Source organism: Bos indicus, chromosome X, assembly GCF_029378745.1.
Source record: "Bos indicus isolate NIAB-ARS_2022 breed Sahiwal x Tharparkar chromosome X, NIAB-ARS_B.indTharparkar_mat_pri_1.0, whole genome shotgun sequence".
Lineage (NCBI taxonomy): Eukaryota > Metazoa > Chordata > Mammalia > Artiodactyla > Bovidae > Bos > Bos indicus.
This window is the reverse complement of record NC_091789.1, coordinates 49,864,602-49,875,126: the sequence shown is the minus strand read 5'-3', so window position 1 is coordinate 49,875,126 and position 10,525 is coordinate 49,864,602.

Below are 10,525 nucleotides of genomic sequence, written 5' to 3'. Positions count from 1 at the left end.
GACCTTTTCCAGTCCTGTGGCCACTGCTGAGTTTTCCAAATGTGCTGGCATATTGAGTGTAACACTTTCACAGCATCATCTTTCAGGACTTGAAATAGTTCAACTGGAATTCCATTACCTCCACTAGCTTTGTTCATAGTGATGCTTTCTAAGGTCCATTTGACTTCACATTCCAGGATATCTGGCTCTAGGTATACCACCGTGATTATCTTGGTCGTGAAGATCTTTTTTGTACAGTTCTTCTGTGTATTCTTGCCACCTCTTCTTAATATCTTCTGCTTCTGTTAGGTCCATACCATTTTTGTCCTTTATCGAGCCCGTCTTTGCAAGAAATGTTCCCTTGGTATCTCTAATTTTCTTGAAGGGATCTCTAGTCTTTCCCATTCTGTTGTTTTCCTCTATTTCTTTGGGTTGATTTCTGAGGAAGGCTTTCTTATCTCTCCTTGCTATTCTTTGGAACTCTGCATTCACATGTTTATATCTTTCCTTTTCCCCTTTGCTTTTCACTTCTCTTCTTTAGCTGAACTTTAGCTGAACAACTAACTGATCAATTATCTGGGCTAGACCCACACAGATGGTTTCAGAACATTACTCATAGCATCGGGTCTGGAACTATGACTTTGGTGATTGTCTTGACAATTATATTTGTTGTTTACCATTGCCTTCATGCAAAAATTGTTAAAACTGAACAAACTCAAATGGTCAGGACCCTTTTTACAAATATAATAAATAACGGAGAATTGTCAGGGAACATTTAACAGGAGGATTCCTGTGTGCTGTTTTCTGCCTCTCATAAGTCCCCCGTTCCTTATCAGTTCCTGATAACGGGAACGAGTGGAGGGGCACACTGCTCCCAGGTCTGAGGTCATGAGATAAAACACACGCATAGATTTCCTTCAGTAAACATTCTCCTTACAACAAAACTGCTCAGTCACGACCCTCTTTCTTGAGATATGGATTGTCTTCTGACCTTATGACCATTGCTAATTCCTTGTTTCCTTGATAATGGTTGCTGTACGTTTGGCTTTCTGATCTTTATCATTGTCAAAAGAAATTCCTTGTATAACAGCCTATATATACTCACAGAAAGATCATGAAAGCACCCTTGCTCCACCAGAGGCTTGGGTCCCCGTGTCTTTCTTTCTTTCTTTTTCTCTCTCTCTCTCCCTCCCTCCCTCCAGCTGATTCTCTGGAGTGTGAAAACCCACCAAGCTCACTTTCTTGCCCAGGCTTTCAAGATCTCCTCAAGAGGGTGGCTTGTGCCTTCGTGAGCGGTGCAAGCCCTGTTCTAGGATTTTATTGGTTCTTTGCATAAACCAGGGAATACTAGCTTCTCTCTCTCTTTCACTTTCTTATCATCGACTCTGGACCACCAGGTTGCAGTCCATTAAAGGACTGAAACAGCTACCCACTCCAGTATTCTTGCCTGGAGAATTCCATGGAGAGCAAAGCCTGGTGGGCTACAGTCCATCGGGTCACAAGGAGTCAGACACGACTCAGCAACTAACACATTCTTTCATACTTTCTTTCTATGCATTGTCTGTAATCTACACAACAAGTCAAGATAGATTGTATGAAGTTCACTTGGCAGGTGGAGAAACTATAAGTCTCAGAGAGGCTAAATGGCTTGCCCGTAAGGACATAACTAGTTAGTGTCTAAGCTGGGATTTGAACTCAGATCTGTATGGCCCCAAACCCTGTGCTCTTTCCACTATATTATTCAGCACTCATGCTTATATACTCAATTTTATATAAATTGATACAATATTATACTTTTATACTAAGAATTGCTTGAATGCAATCTACGTAGGAAGTGTTGACACATGAAGTCTGACAATAGCAAAAACTATATTTTATGTTGGAAGTAGAACAGAGTGGATTTTCTCCCTCTTTTGACAAGACTGTTGACATCACTAACCACATTAACATCACAGAACATCCTTGATCTCACCATTCCACCCCTTTGATTTCAAGATAACTGTACCCTGGAAATTAAATATCACTCTCATCATTGATGCTGCCTATAATGTGAGTAGAAAGCATTACATTAGCTTTGAAAACTATTTTTAGTAATGTTCTTGTATCATAGAAGTTAATGCTTAAGAATATTTCATTGGAGAACAAATCACAATCAAACACAGAAATACTGAACAGGCTCAATGCAACCAGTCAACTCCATCAAGTAGAAAAGTATACATTATTTATAAAATAATATCTGGGAGTTATTCCAGAAAACACACCAAAAACTAGAGATAGGGCTTTTCCAATGTTTTGATCTTGAAATGGTCCCTCTAATACATTAAAAATTTATGTACTAACAACATTTATAGTGCATGCAGTAGCTTTTTTGCATATCAAGTGAATCTTTCATTACAATCATTTATATTATGAAATTAGTCTTTCCATACTTGAAGGTTTACTTTTTAGCAGGTGACATTGGGAAGCTTTCTGTGGTTCAACTTTGTCAGCATTTTCATTATCAGCATTTCTTTTTTCCCTCTGAGCCATTTCACAATTGTTCTAAATTGTATCTGGCTAAAACTTGGCATCTAAATTGCCACCTTAGAATTCTGTCTCAAGGAAAATCCTAGTGTCAGTCTAATAAGCTGAATTGTATATATAGCACAGTCAGTTTTAGGCAGTTCCAATCTCTATTTTTAAACTCAGTTATAACTAAAACATTGAGATAATTATGATACACAAGCCATTGTTGATGAGAACTTTCCCTCATTACTTTTTCTAATTAGTTCTCTCAAGTAAGGCTAGGAATCTTGGAATCTTTGTTTTCATCCTAAGAGGGAATTGATTCATTTCAGCAAAGTTGCAGTGAAAGTATTTTTCTTTTTAGCTGTTATTTGGCATAACTCACCTAGTTCAATGTTTTCTAAAGTGTTACATTTTATCTTAAAACTTTTTGAGCATTGACTCAGGCTGTCTTCCCATAGATAAAGTGAGACAAAATCGATGCATTGCAGGTTTCCTTTGCTGCTTTGTGTGATAAACACTGTCTAACAAGTCAGAAAAAATCCACTTTGATGCTACTTCTCCAATTAGACCTGTTAAACAGTCTCTGAATGACTGAATTTGGTTTCAGTTTTATACACAGATACATTATTAAGCTAATGTTTTTAAAGTAAACTATAGCACCATTAATATTAATTTCTAAGAAGTTCTTTTTTTTATCAAATCTCTAACTATAAGCAAGTGAAGCTGTAATTGTTTTGTTGAGATTCAGTGTAACGTGATTACTCTCTAACTACTCAGTAATTTTTGGAAATCCTGTTCATTCAGTTTGAACAGTTGCAGATGACTTGTATGTGTCATTACAAACTGTCATTAGCGTATGTTCTGAGAATGAGTTCCTTCCAGTATGTGCAAAGATCAGGAAGCTTGGAGGAAAAAAAAAAAAAAACTGCTGCCTTCTTTCAAAAACTATTTACTGAAGCTCTCTGTTACCTTGTACAAGATGCAAGAGGTAAGTCCTTTGAGGAATGTGAAGTGTAAACCAGCACACACCTTCAAGGAACTTGTTATCTTCCATGAGAAATAACAGCTACATAAAATCTTAAAAAGTAAAGCAATATAGGATAAAGATCAAATGGAAAGAGATTGCAATACCTGAGCAAAACTCAGTTCTTTAATTTTTTTTTCCTAAAAGAGATGTTGCAAATATATTATCCTTTCACTAGAATAATTCAAATTCTCTTTTTTTAGTACTATTTGATGAATCCTGATAAAATCAGGTCACTGTATGATGACACATAATTTAGTAGGTCAAACAAAACTGCTTCACCAACCTGACAATGATTTGTCAAAACCTGGCAAAGTCCTTCTGCAGGCTTGGTCAGTAAACTTTTACAGCATTGTAATTTTTAAATAGCCAGATCAAACCAAGGCCACCTCTAAGCTGTTAAAACTACTGCCACTGCAACTTTATTATTGTTAAAATCTGCATTTCCAAAATGACAATTATATTTAAAACTGAGTTAGTGCTTCTTTCAGCCCAGGACCATTGTGAATGTTATTCTATGTAAGAAGTATGGGTAACTGACTTAGGTGAGAGAGAGAGAGAGAAACTGGATGGTTGAAAACTGTGAAGTATGAAACAGAAGAGCTTTAAGTTAATCCTTACATCAAACACCATAAAATAATGTTGAAATTCAAAAGATTTTTCAAATCTAGACTCTCTCCCACTGGGAAAGTTAATGTTTTCAAATGAAGATGCCTCCAGATGTAATCTTGTATCCCAGCTAATGCCATCTGTTCTGATTGACTATTCACTACTTATTCATAAACTACTACATATTTTCTGAGATAGGAACACCTTAATCAATGGTCACACATAATAAAATAAACGTGATGACACTATCTCTTTGAGCTCAAGAAATGTTATGGAATTTTAATTGATTATCTTCAAAGAATTATGTGATTCCTGAAAATAAAGAATCAGAATATAAAGGTTTACAATCTTGACTACTTATGGAAACTATTTGAAGGTGAGAACAGAATTAAATACAGTTGTTTTACTTTCTTTTCCTGGGCAGGTTAAAATGGAGAGATTCTTTGTCCTTTCAGATTCTCTTGCTATACAACACTCAGTATTGTCTCCTAATACCTCACTCTAATCAATATTAAATGATTTTTTTCTGTTTTACAATCATTGATCTTTTGCCAAAATTGTTTTTGCAAGGGGGTACTAAGAAGTTATTGCTTATGATTTAGCTAACAAAGGACCTACTCTAAATAAGGAGTAACCAATCATTTTTGATAGCACACTGAGCTAGTGTAATCCTTACCAATATCATTTAGCAAATTTCTCAGAAACACTTTATGTTTGCCTTTCAAACTGGGATACACAGTGATATACAGGGAGAAAGATACTTGTAGCTTTAGATACTTTATCTGAAGATAGAGTATCTTCTGGAAGAGTCAGTTTTACTCAGGGATAAAACATTTAAAAAATATTATGACAGGCATATATTTTACATGTATAACAAGCATGATGTACTGTGGAGTGAAATGCAAACTTTGTATAATTGGATAAAATATATGACTTAAAGAAACCCTCACCCTGAAGCAGCACCTAACCCACCCCACTGCATTCTTACCCTCTCCTTGCTGTATGTATCATCTTCTGCTTTTTAGGAATGTGTGTGTTCAATCACTCATTCATGTCCAGCTCTTTGTGACCCCATGGACTGTAGCTTGCCAGCCTCCTCTGTCCATGAAATTCTTCAGCCAAGAATACTGGAGTAAGTTGCCATTTCCTACTCCAGGGAATCTTCCCAACCCAGGAATTGAACCTGGATCTCTGGAGTCTCCTACATTGGCAAGAGAGTTCTTTACCAACTGCACCACCTACGAAGCCTAGGAATACTGTGAATTTTAGGAATACTGAGAAGTAGCAAAAATTATAATTTGGGGGATAGAAAAATAACCTGAATCCATAGTGTGGCACTAACTCGCTGATGTGCTCAGCCCCAGAAATAGTGTATTTTTCTATTGTAAAAAATATCTAAACGTGGTCATTGTGTAGACCTTGATGAATGATCATAGTATCTCTTGTGGAAGCTATTTGCAGCAGGTTCAGAAACAGAAAGCCTGCTGTCTACATAGGGAGACCATGAAAGAGAAAGGTTACTGTACCTCTTCCCTTGTCCACAGTGATCAAGTCAGGAGTTAGAATAACTGGATACAGAAGCAGGGGCCAGTTTTCTGGCTGAAGGAGATTCATAGAGCAGTTTGTTCCAAAGCTGTCAGAATCACAAACTAAATATAAATACTGACTGAGCTTGCTTTCGCCTCCAGGCTATAAGATATTCCAAATTTAAGCCTGTGACTAAACAAGCATATATTATCTCTTGTAACTGTCACAAAGATCCTACACATGTATCATCACATACATTTTACAGATGAGGAAAGGTTTTTAAGTAACCTGGTCATGATCGCACTCTGTTTTCTTTGATTTTTCATTGATGTTTGAGATGATTTCCTTTCATTATAGGCTATCACACTTCTCCACTTGGTATTTGAGGAAATTAAACCGAGAGACTATTTTCAGATTCCTCATTTTAAACACAAGAACTTTTTATCCATTCTCCTATGGGGGCTAAGTCATTTCTCTTTGAATTAACAAGTTGTTAGGAATTTGAACTCATGCCTACTAGATCTTGGAATGGAACCATCAACTTAGATGTTAATTTGAACATTTTAATTATTTTTGGAATGTCACAAAAATGAATATTGCATTTGGAAAAATTATAGCAGTAAAATTAATTATGATTTAAGTATTAGAGCTGTTGTTTTTCTACATGATTTTTTTTTACTTCTTGATTGCACACCTACCTGGTGAGAAAATGAAAGTGTGCCTCTTAATCTCTAATGTAGACCTGTTTCCAAGTTTTCAAAATGAAAAGTTTCCTGTGTTTAGGATTAGATTCAATGAATGCATATAACAATTGCAGTAGAATGTCTGTTGAAATATGAATTTTGGTGGATATGACACTAGTTTACTCTTTTTGCATAGGAACTGAATATTTTTGAGTAGGTTAATTATTCTCCAGTAGGCTGATTTATTTTCTTTTAGTTGGTCACATTTATTCCTGTCATCTGATACTGTCATAAAAATGAAATCATACCAAATATGTGTTGATACACTGCTGTCAATTGCTTTACATTCAGCATGACTCTCTTTACGCTGGTCGAAAATGATTGGGCAGTAGTAAGATAATGATTCTACTTACCAGGGATCTTATAGGGATATGAATTGCAATAATAATTTACATCAAGGAAGAAATTAATGATACAATGTTAGAGTGTAAACAGAGGGAGATCTTATAATGCCCGATGATCTGGCCCATGATTTGCTGCTCACTCCCCAAGACTAGTTTGATGAATGGCAGTGTAAAAGCATTTGGAAAGCTTTTTTTTTTCTACTAGTTCTATTTGCTTTTGGTTTGCTCAGGAAAACATAATAATCTAAATATAAAAGAACTATAAAGACAATTTTCAATAAATAAAATAATTTAAATAAATTATTTAATTTTAATTTATTAAGTTATTTAATAATAAAAATTATTTATTATTAAAATTAATTTAAATAAAGAATTTAATAAAATAAAATAAAATAAATTGATTCCAGTTAAATTTTTAAAAACTTTTGAGGTTTTGAAAATCTTCCTTTGCTTTACTTTTTTAAAAATTGTGATATTGAATTAGCAAATTAAATTTATAGGAGAAGAGGAAAATATTTGGGAATACTTGCCCTAAAAAACTCACATTTTAGGCTAAAAATTTGTTACTTTTTATTGATATATTTTCTTTTTAAATGTTAATTTTTTATTATAAAATAAAAATTACCCAAAAAGGCAATAAACGATGCATTAACATTTTAATCTATAGATAGGATTTTTTTGGGCATTTTTCTCATAAATGAGATCATGTTTTTTATATTGTCTTATTTACTTTCTTCACATTGCAATTAGTCATAAAGTTCCTTTGTGCATACTCAGTCATTTCAATCATGTCTGACTCACCGTGACTCTATGGACTATAGTCCACCAGGCTCCTCCATCCATGGGATTCTCCAGGCAAGAATACTGGAGTGGGTTGCCATATCATGCTCCAGAGTATCTTCTCAAACCAGGGATCAAACCTGTGTCTCCATATCTCCTGTATTGCCGGAGGATATTCTACTGCTGAGCCACTGGAGAAGTCCAAAGACTTTATGTCATTAAATATTTTTTCAACTAAATCACTTTTAATAACGACATAGTATTTCATTCCATTTTTTTTCTATATCCTCATATGTATCTAACCAAATCCTTGTTTGGTACATTTAGGATATTTTTATTTTTTCACTCTTATAAATAATACTGCCATGTATATTCTAGAACATACATTTTTCTATACTTATCAATTTGTTTTTAAGATAAATTTCTATAAGTGAATGTTCTGAGTTAAGAATATAAGTGTTCTTAAGACTTGTGGCATATTTCCAGACTTCTCACTGGAAAGGCACTAAGGAAGAAAATTCTTACTAGCAACATGTGGGAGCATTTATTTCATTCTATGCTCAAGAACATTGGAATGTTACCTTCAAAATGTTAACTATTAATTTACTAGTAATCTTCACACTAATTTATTAGCAGTCAGCCATGTGATATATATTCCAATAACAAACCATTATCCAAGCAAATATTTGAAATGAAGAGAAAAGCAACATGGAGTACCATCTAGAAAGTTGTAAGAAGTAGTTCAACTTGCCCTTAAGTTGATTCAATTTTATTGAAACTTCATGAATCAAAGTAGGAATCATATGGTTTACAATTGGGTCATTTATTGGGTAATTCAGTGTCACCCATGCATGAATTAATTCCGTATTCCAGAATGAATTCTGCTCAGTCACCCAGTCATGTCTGATTCTTTGTGATCCTTTGAAGCATAGCCCTCCAGTCTCCTCTGTCCATGGTATTTTCCTGGCAAGAATATTGGAGTGAGTGGCTCTTCTCCAGGGGATCTTCCTGACCCAGGGATTGAACCCACCTCTCCAGTGTCTCCTGCATTGCAGGCAGATTCTTTACCACTGAGCCATCAGGGAAGCCCCTTCAGAATGCATATTCTGCAGCAAACGTTTAGAGTTAAGAATTTCTGCCTTTGCATTGTTCATGAAGTTTGGTGTGCAGAATGCCTAAAACACTTGTCAAATATCCTTGAGAGGACCATTGTGACTTATATATATATATATATATATATATACATACTATATGTCTCACAACAATATTCTAATAAGTCTGATTTCAAAGACAAAAATAAAGGCTCCAAAATCTTACTGTAAAGATCTATTCTACATTTGATTATGAATCCTTTAATTTTTTTGAATAAATCTCAATCTATGCCTTACAATGACTGTTATTTGTAAATTTAGTCTCATACAAATACTCAAGTAGGAGGATTTTTCCTTTTTTAATATACCTAACTTTAATATGCTGCTGCTAAGTCACTTCAGTTGTGTCCGACTCTGTGCAACCCCAGAGACGGCAGCCCACCAGGCTTCCCCGTCCCTGGGATTCTCCAGACAAGAACACTGGAGTGGGTTGCCATTTCCTTCTCCAATGCATGAAAGTTAAAAGTGAAAGTGAAGTCGTCCAGTCGTTCCCGACTCTTAGCGACCCCATGGACTGCAGCCTACCAGGCTCCTCTGTCCATGGATTTTCCAGGCAGGAGTACTGGAGTGGGGTGCCATTGCCTTCTCCACTTTAATATAGTGGAGTAAATAGTGTTCTCCTAAAATTCATGTCTATCTGGAAAACTCAGAATGTGATCTTATTTGGAAATAGGGTATTTGCAGTGGTAATTAATTATTTCTGTACATGAAATCATTCAGAATTTAGGGATAATCTTAAATCTAATGACTGATCTCCTTTTGAGAAGTGGATAGGACTCAAGTGCACAAAGGAGAATATAGTGTTAACATGGAGGCAGACATTAGAGTGATGTGTCTACAAGTCAAGAAACGTCAAGGCTTATCAACAAAGATCAGAAGATCGGAGACAGGCATAGATGATTTCTCTCTCAGAGCCTTCAAAAGGAACCAATCCTGCTAACACCCTGATTTTGAACTTCTGTCTTCCTGAACCATGAGACACTAAATTTCTATTGTTTTAAGCCACCTAATTTGTGATATTTTGTTATAGCAGCCCTAGAAATTTAATATCTTTAGAAAGCTCCTTGGGGCTCCAAAGGTTGCTCTAGTGGTAAAGAACCTGCCTGCCAATACAGGAGATATAAGGGACACAGGTTTGATCCCTGGGTTAGGAAGATCTCCTGGAGGACGGCATGGCAGCCCACTTCAGCATTCTTGCCTGGAGAATCCCATGGGCAGAGGAACCTGGTGGGCCACAGTCCATAGAATCTCAAAGAGTCAGACATGACTGAAGCAACTTAGTATGTACACATACATAAAGTTCCTTAATTCAATTCTTTCAGTAATTCACTTTGGTCATACTTCTCTTCACCTACAAAATTTGAGAACACTCTACATTGACTTGCAGTAGATGCTAATGACAACTTACTACTCTCTGAGGCTAGTAGAACTATGCAAATTGGAACTGTTTCAGCTTTCATACTGATTGCCAAAGAAAAAATACTTCCCCTGATAATCAATTCATAATCTGTTTCATATCTGAGCATATCTGCTAACAGCCTTGAAGTATGTCTCACAAAACACAAAATAAAGAAAAAATCAGTGAATTTCTCACAATGAATTTAGAAAAAAGATGTTTCCCCTCCCAATTTTGGCATATTTATGAACTGAACTCTTTCTTATTGTTCTTCCTTTCAATTTCACTAAATTTTGTACGGGAAAACAAAAGCATAATAGTATCCTGTAGCAGACAGGAAGAATAAAATAAAAACAGGCCCCCGTAAGGGCCACAAAATAAATTTATAATTATTGATAAACTGGATGCTATAAGGCATGAGACACTTTGAACAAGTCCAGAGGGTACAGTTCATAATCTTGAAA